Here is a 12,996-nt window from a genome sequence, read left to right as displayed (position 1 = left end):
TAGGACTATGAATGTGGTGGTTCAAGTTGTCATTTTCTAGATTGCAGTACCATTTTTGCCACCCTTTTCTCCATTTTTACTCCCTGCTCAGTATTTATATCTTCCATTCCATTGTATGCTCAATGCAGCATTGCAATTGCTCTTTGCAATCTTAGGGCTCTCATTGGTTTTAGAGTTGTGATAAAAGTGGAGAGAATGCCATTCCTGTTTTATTTTTTGTATGAACCATCAGTGAATGTCACAGTATCAAATGATCATTTGTAAGCAATTATCCCTCAAGAAGGCTGGGAAATGTTGGTGTGATTCAGGATGAAGTAGGTAGATGTGTTCGAGTGGGCCTTCCTCAGCATGCATCCATCTTACAGGGTTAGTATGCATCTCAACATTAACACTATAAGGATGGTCATTAGGTCTAGGTCAGGGGTCTCCAATTTACCAGGCCACGAGGGCCACATTCCAAGTTCCAAATCATCCCGCGGGCCGGATAGCAAATTTGCTGATGACTGAAGTATTCGATACCAACGTCTACTGAAGTATCCGGTGGCGTATTTCTTATTTACGAACAGTTGAAGGTGACTTTGACATGCAGTACAGCACTGCAATGCTCCTAGCGGCGTCTCATAGAGTTAAACCAGGGAGAATCACGTGCAACTTGAAACGAGTGTGCGGGCCGTATTTTGGAGACCCCTGGTCTAGGTCATTTTCATGAAGATACTGTCTAGGTGAAAGTAGGCCATGACACATTCGATTATCTTCAAGGTCTGACCTCTTGAGCCATTTATAATTTTGGGTCGATATCAGGGCAAGTCGAAAGTTTTTCAATCTGTACTCATAGCCCTCCATAGAGTTTTATAAATTATTTACCCTTTCATGACAGTGGAGGAGGAATTTATCAATACCTTGCTCATCAGTGGAAGCATCAAGCCAATATCTGCCTTAAATTCCCATTATTTTTCTTTCTCATGCTAAAAATTTCTTTTTCTAATACATCATCCCTGAATGTTTCTTAGAAGCACCTGAAGCTTACCAAATCTAGCTCCCCAGGGTATGACCAAATTTCTATGATATTCGTTCACAAGGCCACAAATGTTCTATTGCCACATATTCTCAAATTATTAAACCATTTGTTTCTCTTATTCTCCTTTTTCAGCTGGGAGGAAAAAGAGCCTCATTTCACCTCTACCCAAGGTTAGTACACCCAAAAATCCCGCTGATTTTTGATCAATCTCAATTTTCTGTGGCTTATCAAAAACGAAGAGAGAATAGTTCGTACTCAAGATGTTGAATCCCTCAAATTGCAAGATAAACCATTTGATCCTTGTCAGTCAGGCATCTGGCAGGCTTTAGTACCCAGACTGCCTTGCTCAAAGTCATGCAAAAGATTATAGAAATCTAGGTGAACGAGATTCTCTTTTCCACAATGGAAATCCGAGAGCTACCATCCACATTGATGGAGCAAACTGCTAGTGGGGATATTGCATTCTTATTAATCCACAGGATGATTCAATCTTATATTGATATAATAAAATAATATTACCAATTAGTTGCTCTTGTGATTTCAGGTTTCTTTGTTTCATGTCTGATTTCTACATTTTTGCTGGCATGTTCAGGTCAGATGGGAGGTCTGTGAAAAATGGGCTCTATATATGTATGCAGAAGTTGTGAAGGTGATTGTGGAGGTTGCATTTCAGCTCCTCCATTTCCGCTTATATTTATGTACCGGCCCATTTTTCCATCAATCTCCAATTCTGACCTGAAGATTGCGTAGAGATCGCCGGCAAAACTGACATCATCAGACAAGTAACAACCCAGTGGAAACCCCAAAATCATGAGAGCATCTACTATACATCTTGAAGGTCTTCACAAGTAATTAATTAGTTACCTATCCTTGCTAATCTCTCCTGACAGGAACACATGAAGCTCCTCTGCTCAAGTTCATCGAAAAGGTCTCAAAACAGTGGGAAATTGTGTTATTCATGATATGATTGATGAGCTTTAAGTCACCAAATGCATCCACTAGGTTGCGGATGGTGGGTTAACTTCTAGATATAGAGGCTAGCTGCAATATAAGCGAGCTAACTTTTCGAATAATAAGTTTTGGATAAAGGGTACTGGCATTCCGAGGCAGTGGCACCAACTCCATGGGGCATGAGGGGTCCCGAGCCCCCTCAAAAGTTCGATATGGGTGTGAGGAAAAAATGTCAGGCTTGTCGATTTTCCCTGGAGTGTCCAGATATCGAGATTGGAGTTATCAGGGTTCTAATGTTGATCATATGACTTCTAAAATGCTTAAAAAACTTATAAAATTTTCCGGGGAAAGATCCCCGGTTTGGGCCCCCCCCAATATTTTTTGTGAGTTGGCATCCCTGTTCTGAGGTGGTGTGGGTCTATCCCTTAGTAAGATACAGGAGTGAAGCTAGGAATTATGGCTGGGGGGTTTAGGTGCAACTAATACTGGGGTGTGTGGAGATATGGAACACCCACCAGGATACGTGCGGGATTTACAAACTGCGGAATTTTAAAATATGGTTTAAAATGGTGAGTTTTACAGCTTTCTGAGGGAAATTTTATTAATCTTTGCACTATTTTATTAGTAATATTAATCCAATTAAGTAAAATGGATTAAACTCAAAAATTTCTCTGGGCTCCGGGGGGGGGGGGGGGTGGTTTATATCCCCTAAAACCCCCCCTCTCTGCGCCACTGGTAAGATAGGCAATGTAAATGTTGCATTAAGTCTGTGAAGATGCCATGACTTGGCGATGAGAGGCCCACAACAATTATGCCTGACATCACCCGGGGGAGGGCAGCAGCTTTTCTTCATATGACTGAAGGTGGAAACCATGGTGGTCAGTACAGCAACACTTATTCCACTGCAGGTGTGGTAACATTTGCTTTAACGGCTGTTGTACTGCGATGAGAAAGGCAAGGGAAATCCCCACTTAATTATCTCGAGCAGTTGCAGCTTCTCCAATTTTAAATAATCTGACATGATGGAATTCTCTCAGGTAAAGAATTCCAGAGGTAATCTAGTCCCCCATTCGGATCTCCAGGTAGGGACTACCCAAGAGGGTACATCGGTCAACTGCGATGAAGTTATGAGGATAGGAGCATGTGATGTGAGATCACTTAGGACATTTGGTATGCTAGGAAACCGTAAGGTGGAAATGCAAAGATTGAATATGGATGTGCTAGGAATCAGCAAAATGAAGTGGCCTCAGGAGGGAGACTTTTGGAGTGGAAGAAGCTATAGGATTTTACACACAGGATCTCTATATGGTAATGATGGGTTTGGGATAATGCTCAGAAAGAGTGCTTGAATGCTTGTGAAAAGCTTCCTACAGTACAATGTGTAATGTATTGTCTGTTAGAATACGCATGTTATTATTATGCATGTATATCATTTGTTTTACCTTGGCGCCAATAAACGCGTCCGGACGCTATGGCACTCACGCTGGAACCTGCATGTCCTGTAGTCATTACATGGTGACGAGGATGCCGCAGTTTATGGAGAAGTTTGTTCTGGGGGTCGATGATTGGCAGTCTTATGAGGAAAGACTTGAAGAATACTTCGTTGAGTTGGACTTGGGAAGTGAGGAAGCACAACTCAGTAAAAAGCGTGCCATCCTGCTGTCCTCCATAGGTAAGGATGCATAGTGTGGTGAGAAATTTTTGCACCCCGAAAAAACTGTGAGTGTAGGTAAACTATGTGGAAATAATGGGAAAAACTCACAAAGTATTTCAACCCAGACGGGTCAGTGATTGCTGAGAGGCACCGATTTAACCAGTGAGTCCAATTAGCTGGCGAAAATGTGCATCAGTTTGCGGCGGGCCTCAGGGAGTCCTCCCGCTATTGTGTAAGTTCGGCAGTTTTTTAGATGAGGCCCTCCACGACCAATTTGTCCTGGGTCTTTCCAATAAGGCGATTGTGCGTGCACTTTACTTAGAGGATGTGATCCTGGCCTCCGAGAAGGCCATTGAATTGGCTTATGCCAGAGAGAAGGCGACGGAGAACGTGTCGGCGAGCACAGTGGGCAGGGCGTCCATTTTGTGTAGCGAGATGCGGCCATCGACAACGCTTTCCAGTAGGACGGAGAGGAGGCTGACGTCCACCGGGTAAAGGGTCAGGTGCGAAAATTCCACAGAGAAAAAATCATTCGCCTTGACCGGGATATAATAAATAAAAAAAAAAAAAGAAGGGTCAGGAAATGACGAGACAAGCGAGGAGGATGCGGACAAGTTCAACGCCGTCGCGGGGACCCAGCCAAGGGGAAAGGTGTTATTGTTGCGGCAACACAGGGCACCGGAGAGCTGCGTGCAGATTTCGCGCATTCAGATGCGACATCTGTAGGAAAGTAGGGCACTTAAAGGCAAAGTGCAAAGAAGGTAATGTAAAATTTCGTGATGCGTTGGATTCTAATGAGGGGAAAATGCCGGCTTATGACCTTCCTTGTGTCAGGGATGTTATTGAGGGCCGTTGTCAGGGAGATACGAGAGAACCAAGAGGCAACGATAATGTAATTAAAAATTATGTAATTAAGGAAGATTGGGATTTGCCACTATACAACGTGATATCCTCGACGGAGGAAGTAAATGGGGGGCTGTGGTTTGCTAGAGTAGTGTTCAATGCTCGGGTGGTAAAAATGGAAATTGATACTGGATCGGCTAAATTGGCCATCTCAGAGGAATATTATAGAGCAAACTATTCATACCTCAAATTGAAGGCCACATCAGTAAGATTGCGGTCTTACTCGAACACCCTGATTCAACCTTTGAGAACTATAGATGTTTCCGCAACATATAAGGGGCACACTGCCAGGCTAAGTTTGTTTGTTGTGACCAATGGGGGACCTCCACTTCTTGGGAGGGACTGGTTCCGGGCTTTGAAATTTCCCTCACCAGTGCACAAGATTAATACGTTGCATACCGGGATAAGCTAATGTTTAGAATATAACTTTACCCAATCAAACATTATGATGCATCAATTCATTATGAATAACGACAACTGAAAATGTACTAATGAATATGTATTGTACGCTTTAAAATTGTTTAGGTTGACGCGCCTAAATGACGAGAATCTTCGTTATCTGTTCCGGAACGTTCGGGAAAAAAATTACAAGAATTCTCGCCATCCGTACCCAACGTGTTAATATGGAAACGTGGGATAAACATTCGGGGTATATGGGATCATTTCAGGGAGTTATGGGATGGCACTTTAGGGTCATTCAAGGGTAGTGAAGCCAAACTCCACCTCAAGCCAGGGACTAAGCCTGTATTTTGCTCCCCCAGAGCATTAGCTTAATTTGCCTCGCGGGATAAGGTTGATAGAGAGTTGGATCGTCTTCTGTAATTAGGGATACTGTATCCAGTTGATTTCAGTGACTGGGTGTGGTGGAGCCCTTCATTACGAGCGCCGTCACCAAGGTCAGCACCTGGTTGAGGTCATTGCCCTGGGACCCTGAGGTCCCTGCCGCTGCCGCCAGGGTACGCGGAAGATAGCGCCAGCAAGGCGCCGCGAAGGGAGACGCTTACGAGAGGGCAATGGAGATGGACTATCTCGCGTGAGAGACATTAAACAAGTGTATCGCTTACCATCGCAATAAACGTGGTCGAAAATACTTTAGTGTGTTGATTGAGGCGAGGTTAATATCGCAACCCTAACCTTACCCCTTTAGTGGTGACCCCCGGCGCGAATTATTTTCTCAAAAAAAAAAACTTTTTTCGAACCATGTGCGCGACCACGCCGAGTTCCGTTAGCCATGCCGCCGACATCGCGCGAATCCTTGGCCATCAAGTCTCTAAGTTAATATTTTTATTGTGATCCTGTGCTATGTGCGTGTGTAAATAGTTTTCCTTATTTTGTGTTTATTATATTGTGTTTGTGAAGATGCCCGATCCACCAGCATCGCAACCCGGCGCGGACCGCATCGCCGTTCGAGCACCACCATTTTGGCCGGAGGAGCCTTCTCTTTGGTTTTCCCAGCTAGAAGGACAATTTTATCTTGCTGGCGTCAAGGAGGACGAAACCAAATTTTGGTTCGTGGTTTCGCAGCTAGATCACCGCTACGCGCAGGAGGTAAAAGACATTATATCGTGCCCTCCGACCTCTGATAAGTACAATACTTTAAAAAGTGAATTAATTAAAAGACTCTCCGCATCGCAGGAGCATAAATTAAAACTCCTCTTGGAGCATGAGGAGATGGGGGATAGAAAACCATCCCAGTTTTTGAGACATTTGCGGGATTTAGCGGGTAACTCCGTCACGGACGATTTCCTAAGATCGCTGTGGCTTTCACGTCTACCGAGCCATTTGCACGCTATTTTAGCGGCTCACGATGCCCCAGACCTCAACGCCCTTGGGTCCTTACGCCTCCCCCTTCCCTCAGTGTAAGTGAAGTTGCCCCCACCTCCCAAACCTGTGCCGCGGGCTGTTCGCAGATAATGGCCTGCCTCATCGCCAGGATGGACGAGCTCACCCGGCAGGTAGGCGCACTCTCCGTCTCGGGGCACCCTCATTATCGCCGTCACAGATCCCGTTCCCGCTCCCGAAAAAGTGCCTCACGCCCTACGTCACCAGGCCCTCGCGACCCGAATGTCTGCTGGTACCACTGGCGCTTCGGCAAGGACGCTCACAAGTGCATTCCCCCCTGTTCCTACACTCCGGAAAACATCCCGGGCAGGTTGTAAATGCGGCTGCCGACCCTTGCCCTACTTCCAGCCGCCTTTTCATGACCGACGTGTGCACTAAGGTGCAATTCCTGGTGGACACCGGAGCGGACCTATCAGTGTATCCGCGCTCATATGTAAAAGGACCACGGACGCGGACAGATTATCAATTGTTCGCCGCGAACGACTCAATTATTCACACTTACGGCTGGGAAACTTTAAATTTGAATTTTAACCTTCGTCGTGACTTCACTTGGCGTTTTGTGGTCGCCGACGTATCGAAGCCAATCATTGGCGTCGACTTTTTAACTCATTTTGGACTTTTGGTGGACGTGAGAAACGCCAAACTTATCGATGGCACCACCTCACTGCATGCCATCGGTAGTATCGGCGTCCACTCCGGGGACCAAATAAAAGCGGTTGTTGGTGAGTCCCGTTTCCACACCCTTTTGTCCCGTTTCCCGGAGATTACTCGCCCGGCAGGAACCCCCGGGAAGACAAAACATTCAACCGTGCACTTCATACGCACCACTCCCGGCCAGCCCGTATGCAGTAAACCCCGACGCCTGGCCTCGGATAAGCTCGAAGCAGCCAAGAGGGAATTCGAGTTGATGGTGCGAATGGGTACCGCCCGCCGTTCAGACAGCAGCTGGTCGTCAGCCCTCCACCTCGTCCCGAAAAAAGGTAACGAGTGGCGCCCCTGCGGTGACTACCGCGCTTTGAACGCCCGCACTATACCCGATTGTTACCCCGTTCCTCACATAGAAGACTTTTCCTCTTCCCTTAGTGGAGCCCGAATTTTTTCAACTATAGATTTAGTAAGGGCATATAACCAGATTCCTGTGCACAAGGAAGATATTCCCAAAACCGCCATCACCACACCCTTTGGACTTTTTGAATTTCCTTTTATGTCATATGGACTCCGCAATGCGGCGCAAACATTCCAAAGGTTTATTGACGAGGTGCTCAGAGGCCTAGATTTCACTTACGCCTATCTGGACGACATTTTGATCGCCTCTAAAGACGAGGACGAGCACGAGCGCCACCTAAGCGAACTTTTCCTTAGGCTTAGTGATTACGGTGTCGTTATCAATCCCTCCAAGTGTGTTTTTGGTGTGTCACAAGTGACATTTTTAGGTTATAGCGTAAGTGTTGACGGTACAAAGCCATTAAAAGACAAGGTCAGTGCCATTCAAGAATTTCCTGAGCCGGTGACTATCAAACAGTTACGTCAGTTTTTGGGTATGGTCAACTTTTATAGACGTTTCCTACCCAACGCGGCGTCATTACAGGCGCCACTCAATGATTTATTACGTGGTGGAGTGCGAGGAAATGACGAGATCACATGGACGCCTGAATTGCGCCTCTCATTTCAAAAGTGCAAAGACGCCCTCTCCAACTTTGCCCTCCTCGCCCACCCAGTTCCCTCCCTCCCCCTAGGCCTTTTCACCGACGCCTCGGATTTTACCCTGGGGGCAGTTCTCCAGCAGCAAACCGACACCGGCTGGAAACCCTTGGGTTTCTTCTCTAAAAAACTCAATGCTGCAGAAAAGAAGTATAGCCCATACGATAGGGAATTATTGGCCATTTACCGTGGAGTTCGCTACTTCCGACATATGCTCGAAGGGCGAACTTTCACGATTTTCACGGACCACAAACCATTAACATATGCCTTTAAACAAAAGTTCGACAAGTGCTCACCCCGGCAATTCCGCTACCTTGACTTGATAGGCCAATTTTCTACGGATATCCGTCATGTAGCGGGGGCCGACAATGTCGTTGCGGACGCCTTGTCCCGAATTGAGGAAGTGGCTTGTGGTATTGATTTTGAGGCACTAGGCCGTTCCCAGGAGACTGACGAGGAACTGGCCTCCCTTATCAAATCTGAAACAACTTTAATTCTCAAGAAAGTGCCAATCCCCGGGTGCAGTGTACAAATAATGTGTGATACATCTACCTCAAACATTAGACCATATGTCACACCAGCTTTCCGTCGCCAAGCATTCGACTCGATACACAACCTTTCACACCCTGGAGTGAGAGCCACCACCAAATTAATGACAACTCGTTTTGTGTGGCCATCAATCAAAAAAGATTGCCGCCAGTGGGCTCGTTCCTGCATCCCCTGCCAGCGATCTAAAATCACACGGCACGTCTCCTCACCTCTTTCTAATTTCTCTCTGCCAGGAAGGAGATTTGAACATATACACATAGATCTTGTTGGTCCCCTCCCCATCTGCCGTGGTTACCGCTACTGCCTCACCTGTGTAGACCGTTTTAGACGGTGGCCTGAGGCCATTCCTGTCGAGGACATCTCCGCCGAAACTGTGGCACGTGCCTTCCTTCGGGATTGGTTGTCCCGCTTCGGCATGCCTCAGAGAATTACCACGGACCAAGGCAGGCAATTTGAGAGTGCCCTTTTCCGCCAGCTGTCCAATATAGCCGGTGCAGTCCACTTGAGGACATCCGCTTATCATCCAGCAGCAAACGGTATGGTGGAGCGCTTCCACCGCCAATTGAAATCTGCCATCCGCTGCCACCAAACGCAGCAGTGGGTGGATGTACTGCCGGCAATCCTCTTGGGTTTCCGATCTGCGCTGAAGGAGGATATTCAAGCCACCCCAGCGGAGCTCGTATACGGCGAACCACTAAGACTTCCAGGCGAGTTCCTCTCCCCAACCAGTGGCCCCACCCCCAACGCCACCTATTTCACCTCCCAGCTCCGGGAGCACTTTCGAGGCCTAAGCCCTCGACCAGCAGCACGCCATGGCACACGGCATGCCTTCATCTATAAGGACCTGCCAACAGCATCTCACGTTTTTGTGCGTCATGACGCAAGTCACGGTGCCCTTCAGGCCCCTTACAACGGTCCATACAAGGTCCTACAGCGGGATGGTAAAACTTACAAAGTGCGTTTGCCAAACCGTGATGCGAACATTGCCATTGACCGTTTGAAACCTGCGTACATCACCTCCGAGGAGCCAATCATCCCTGAGGAGAGGAGTGAAATCCTCATTCCGACCACCAGGAGGCAGCCTTCAACCCAGGTGTTGCCATCTACCAGCATCCCTCCAGCTGATGGGCCAACTCCTGCACCCGCAGCTCCAGGGGCAGAATATACGCTGCCCAGTGGCCGCCCTAAGAGGCGTGTCCGTTTCCCGCAGCATCTGCTGGACTACCACCTCTAACCTTCTCCAATTTTTTTTCTCCTCCACATATTTACAAATTTTCTGCTCTTTCTTTTTCCTTTTTTTTCTTCTCCATGCTAGGGTTACTCACTGCCAGGGGGGTGATGTGGTGGAGCCCTTCATTACGAGCGCCGTCACCAAGGTCAGCACCTGGTTGAGGTCATTGCCCTGGGACCCTGAGGTCCCTGCCGCTGCCGCCAGGGTACGCGGAAGATAGCGCCAGCAAGGCGCCGCGAAGGGAGACGCTTACGAGAGGGCAATGGAGATGGACTATCTCGCGTGAGAGACATTAAACAAGTGTATCGCTTACCATCGCAATAAACGTGGTCGAAAATACTTTAGTGTGTTGATTGAGGCGAGGTTAATATCGCAACCCTAACCTTACCCCTTTACTGGGCAACACCCAATGTTCCAATTGTGAAGGGGGATGGCAATATTCGTATCCGTGGAGATTTCAAAGTAAATGTAAACCCTCAATTATTGGTTGAAAGATATCCACTCCCTCGAGTGGAAGACCTCTTCTCAAAGCTGCAAGGGGGCCAAATGTTTTCCACAATTGATTTGTCACAGGCATTCCAGCGAACGGTTTTAACAAAAGAAGCACAGAGACTTTGCACAATGAACACACACAGAGGGCTTTTCAGGTATGCTCATTTGCCATTTTGAGTCTCCTCAGCTCCAGCAATTTTTCAGAGAACGATGGACCAAGTGTTACAAGGATTGACAGGGGTCGCATGTTTCCAAGATGATATTGTGGTAACAGGGATAAATGAGGGGGAGCATGTTAAGAATTTACAGGCAGTCTTAGAAAGGTTACAAAAATTTGGGTTTAAGGTTAATCAAAAAAAGGGCAATTTATTATGTGCATTAGTGGAATTCTTGGGCCATAAAATAGACAAGCAGGGTTTGCATGCGACTGCAGGAAAAATTAATGCTATTGTGAAGTCACCCCCACCACAAGATGCATCCCAGCTCCGAGCCTTTTTGGGTATGGTGGAATATTATTCCAAATTTATTCCACGCCTAGCAACAATGCTTGCTCCGTTGCATGATTTACTAAAAAAGGATGTGAAATGGTATTGGAATGGTAATATGTGAGGAAACCTTTAGATTGGTTAGGTCAGCAATTACGTCAGGGCAAGTACTGGCCCACTATGATCCATCGATGCCTGTCATATTAGAGTGTGATGCATCTCCATATGGGTTCGGTGGTGTGTTGTTACTTGAGTATCCAAATGGATTGTCGAGACCTATTGCCTTTGCTTCCCGCTCATTAACAAAAGCTGAGGGAAATTATTCTCAAATATTAGAACCTAGGTTTCCGCGGCGATGGTTTGATCTCTGTATTTCTTCCGGGTTTCCTTCCGCGTCAGCGTGTTTGTGGACAACAGTTTCGATGGCAGCCCTGAAGATGGAAACCCTGATGAAATGCAGAGATTATTCTCAAATAGATCGAGAGGCTTTAGCGATTGTATTTGGGGTCAAAATATTCAGCCAGTACCTCTATGGGAGGCACTTTGTTCTGAGGACTGACCATAAGCCACTACTCCACATCTTCGGGGAAAATAAGGGTCTACCCCAAATGGCAGCGAGTCGCTTGCAACGTTGGGCTGTGATTCTTCAAGGGTACGAATACAAGCTGGAGTATGTGAAGGCAGAAAAGAATAAAGTGGCAGATTGGTTGTCTAGACTTCCTTTAAATCAGGAAGGGGATATAATAAAGGAAATTTCATACCTGGACTTGGGAGAAAAGTAGTTTCTTCCTGTAACCGCAAAAGAAATTGCCAGACACTCTAGAACTGATAAAATTTTGGGAAAAGTAATTGATTTTTGCATGTTAGGGTGGCCAAGCAAAGTGATTGATGAGCTAAAACCATTTTTTCAAAGGCAAACAGAGCTGACAGTTGAACAAGGGTGTTTAAAGTGGGGAAATAGAGTTGTAATTCCTAAGAAGTTACAGGGGGTTTACTCAAGGAGCTGCATGTGGGTCACATGGGCATAGTAAAAATGAAGTCCCTTGCAAGGTCCTATATCTGGTGGCCGAATCTAGATAGAGATATAGAGGAATTAGCCCATGCATGTGAATCATGCCTCACAAACAAGCCATCGCCATGCATGGCTCCATTGAAGTGTTAGAAATGGCCAGACAGGCCGTGGGAAAGACTACACATTGGCTTGGCTGGTCCCTTTTTGCAAAAAAATGTTTATAATAGTAATTGACAGTGCAACCAAATGGCCAGAAGTGAAGGAAATACATAATAGTTCATCAGATGAGGTCATTATGCACCTAAGAGATATTTTTGCCACATTTGATCTGCCAGAGAAAATTGTTTCTGACAATGGTTCTGCCTTCACTTCATCCATGTTCAGGGAATTCTGCAAGGAAAATGGAATTCAACACATCTTTTCCCCCCATATCATCCAGCTTTAATGGTGCTGCAGAGAACATGGTCAGAGTGTTTTAAAACAAAGTGAAAACTTTAATCAGTGACGGAACACCCTTGCATGTTGCCTTGCCACGTTTTTTATTTAATTATAGAATAACACCGCACATGACCACCGGAGAGCCTCCTAGTGTGTTAATGTTTGGAAGGGCTCTTCGCTCCCGGTTGGCAATGACTAAACCCAATATAGGGCAGCAGGTGAATAAAAAACAGAATGCCCAGATCCATGCTCATAGTGACTCACATTTGAGAGTTTTAAGTGAAAGGTAAAGAGTGATGACTAAAATGTACCCTCAGGGGAAAATGGTGTGGATGTCAGGGGTGGTGAAGGAAGTGCTGGGGTCTAGACTGTATACAGTTTTAACTGATGAAGGCGTTGTCATCCACAGGCACATTGATCAACTAAGGCAAAGGGGCAACCAGTGTAAAGGAAAGGACATGGGCAAACAAGATGGGTTGGCTGGACCTGATAAAGCATTTGAACCTAAGGGAACTGCATGTATGAGGAGTTAATGCCACAGGTTGCTGAATGTGAGGAGGATGAGGCACCTAGGTACTGGGAACCTTTAGCTCACCGAGAGCAAGCTCCAGAAGTGGAACCACCATGGGTAGAAGTCAGCAGAAGATACCCTCAGAGAATGCTTAAAAGTAGGACAATATTGGACTTGTGATGTGATTAGCAAACTGTGACGGTAAATAT

The sequence above is a fragment of the Ischnura elegans genome, chromosome X (assembly GCF_921293095.1).
Source record: "Ischnura elegans chromosome X, ioIscEleg1.1, whole genome shotgun sequence".
NCBI lineage: Eukaryota > Metazoa > Arthropoda > Insecta > Odonata > Coenagrionidae > Ischnura > Ischnura elegans.
Note: the sequence above shows the minus strand (reverse complement) of the source record.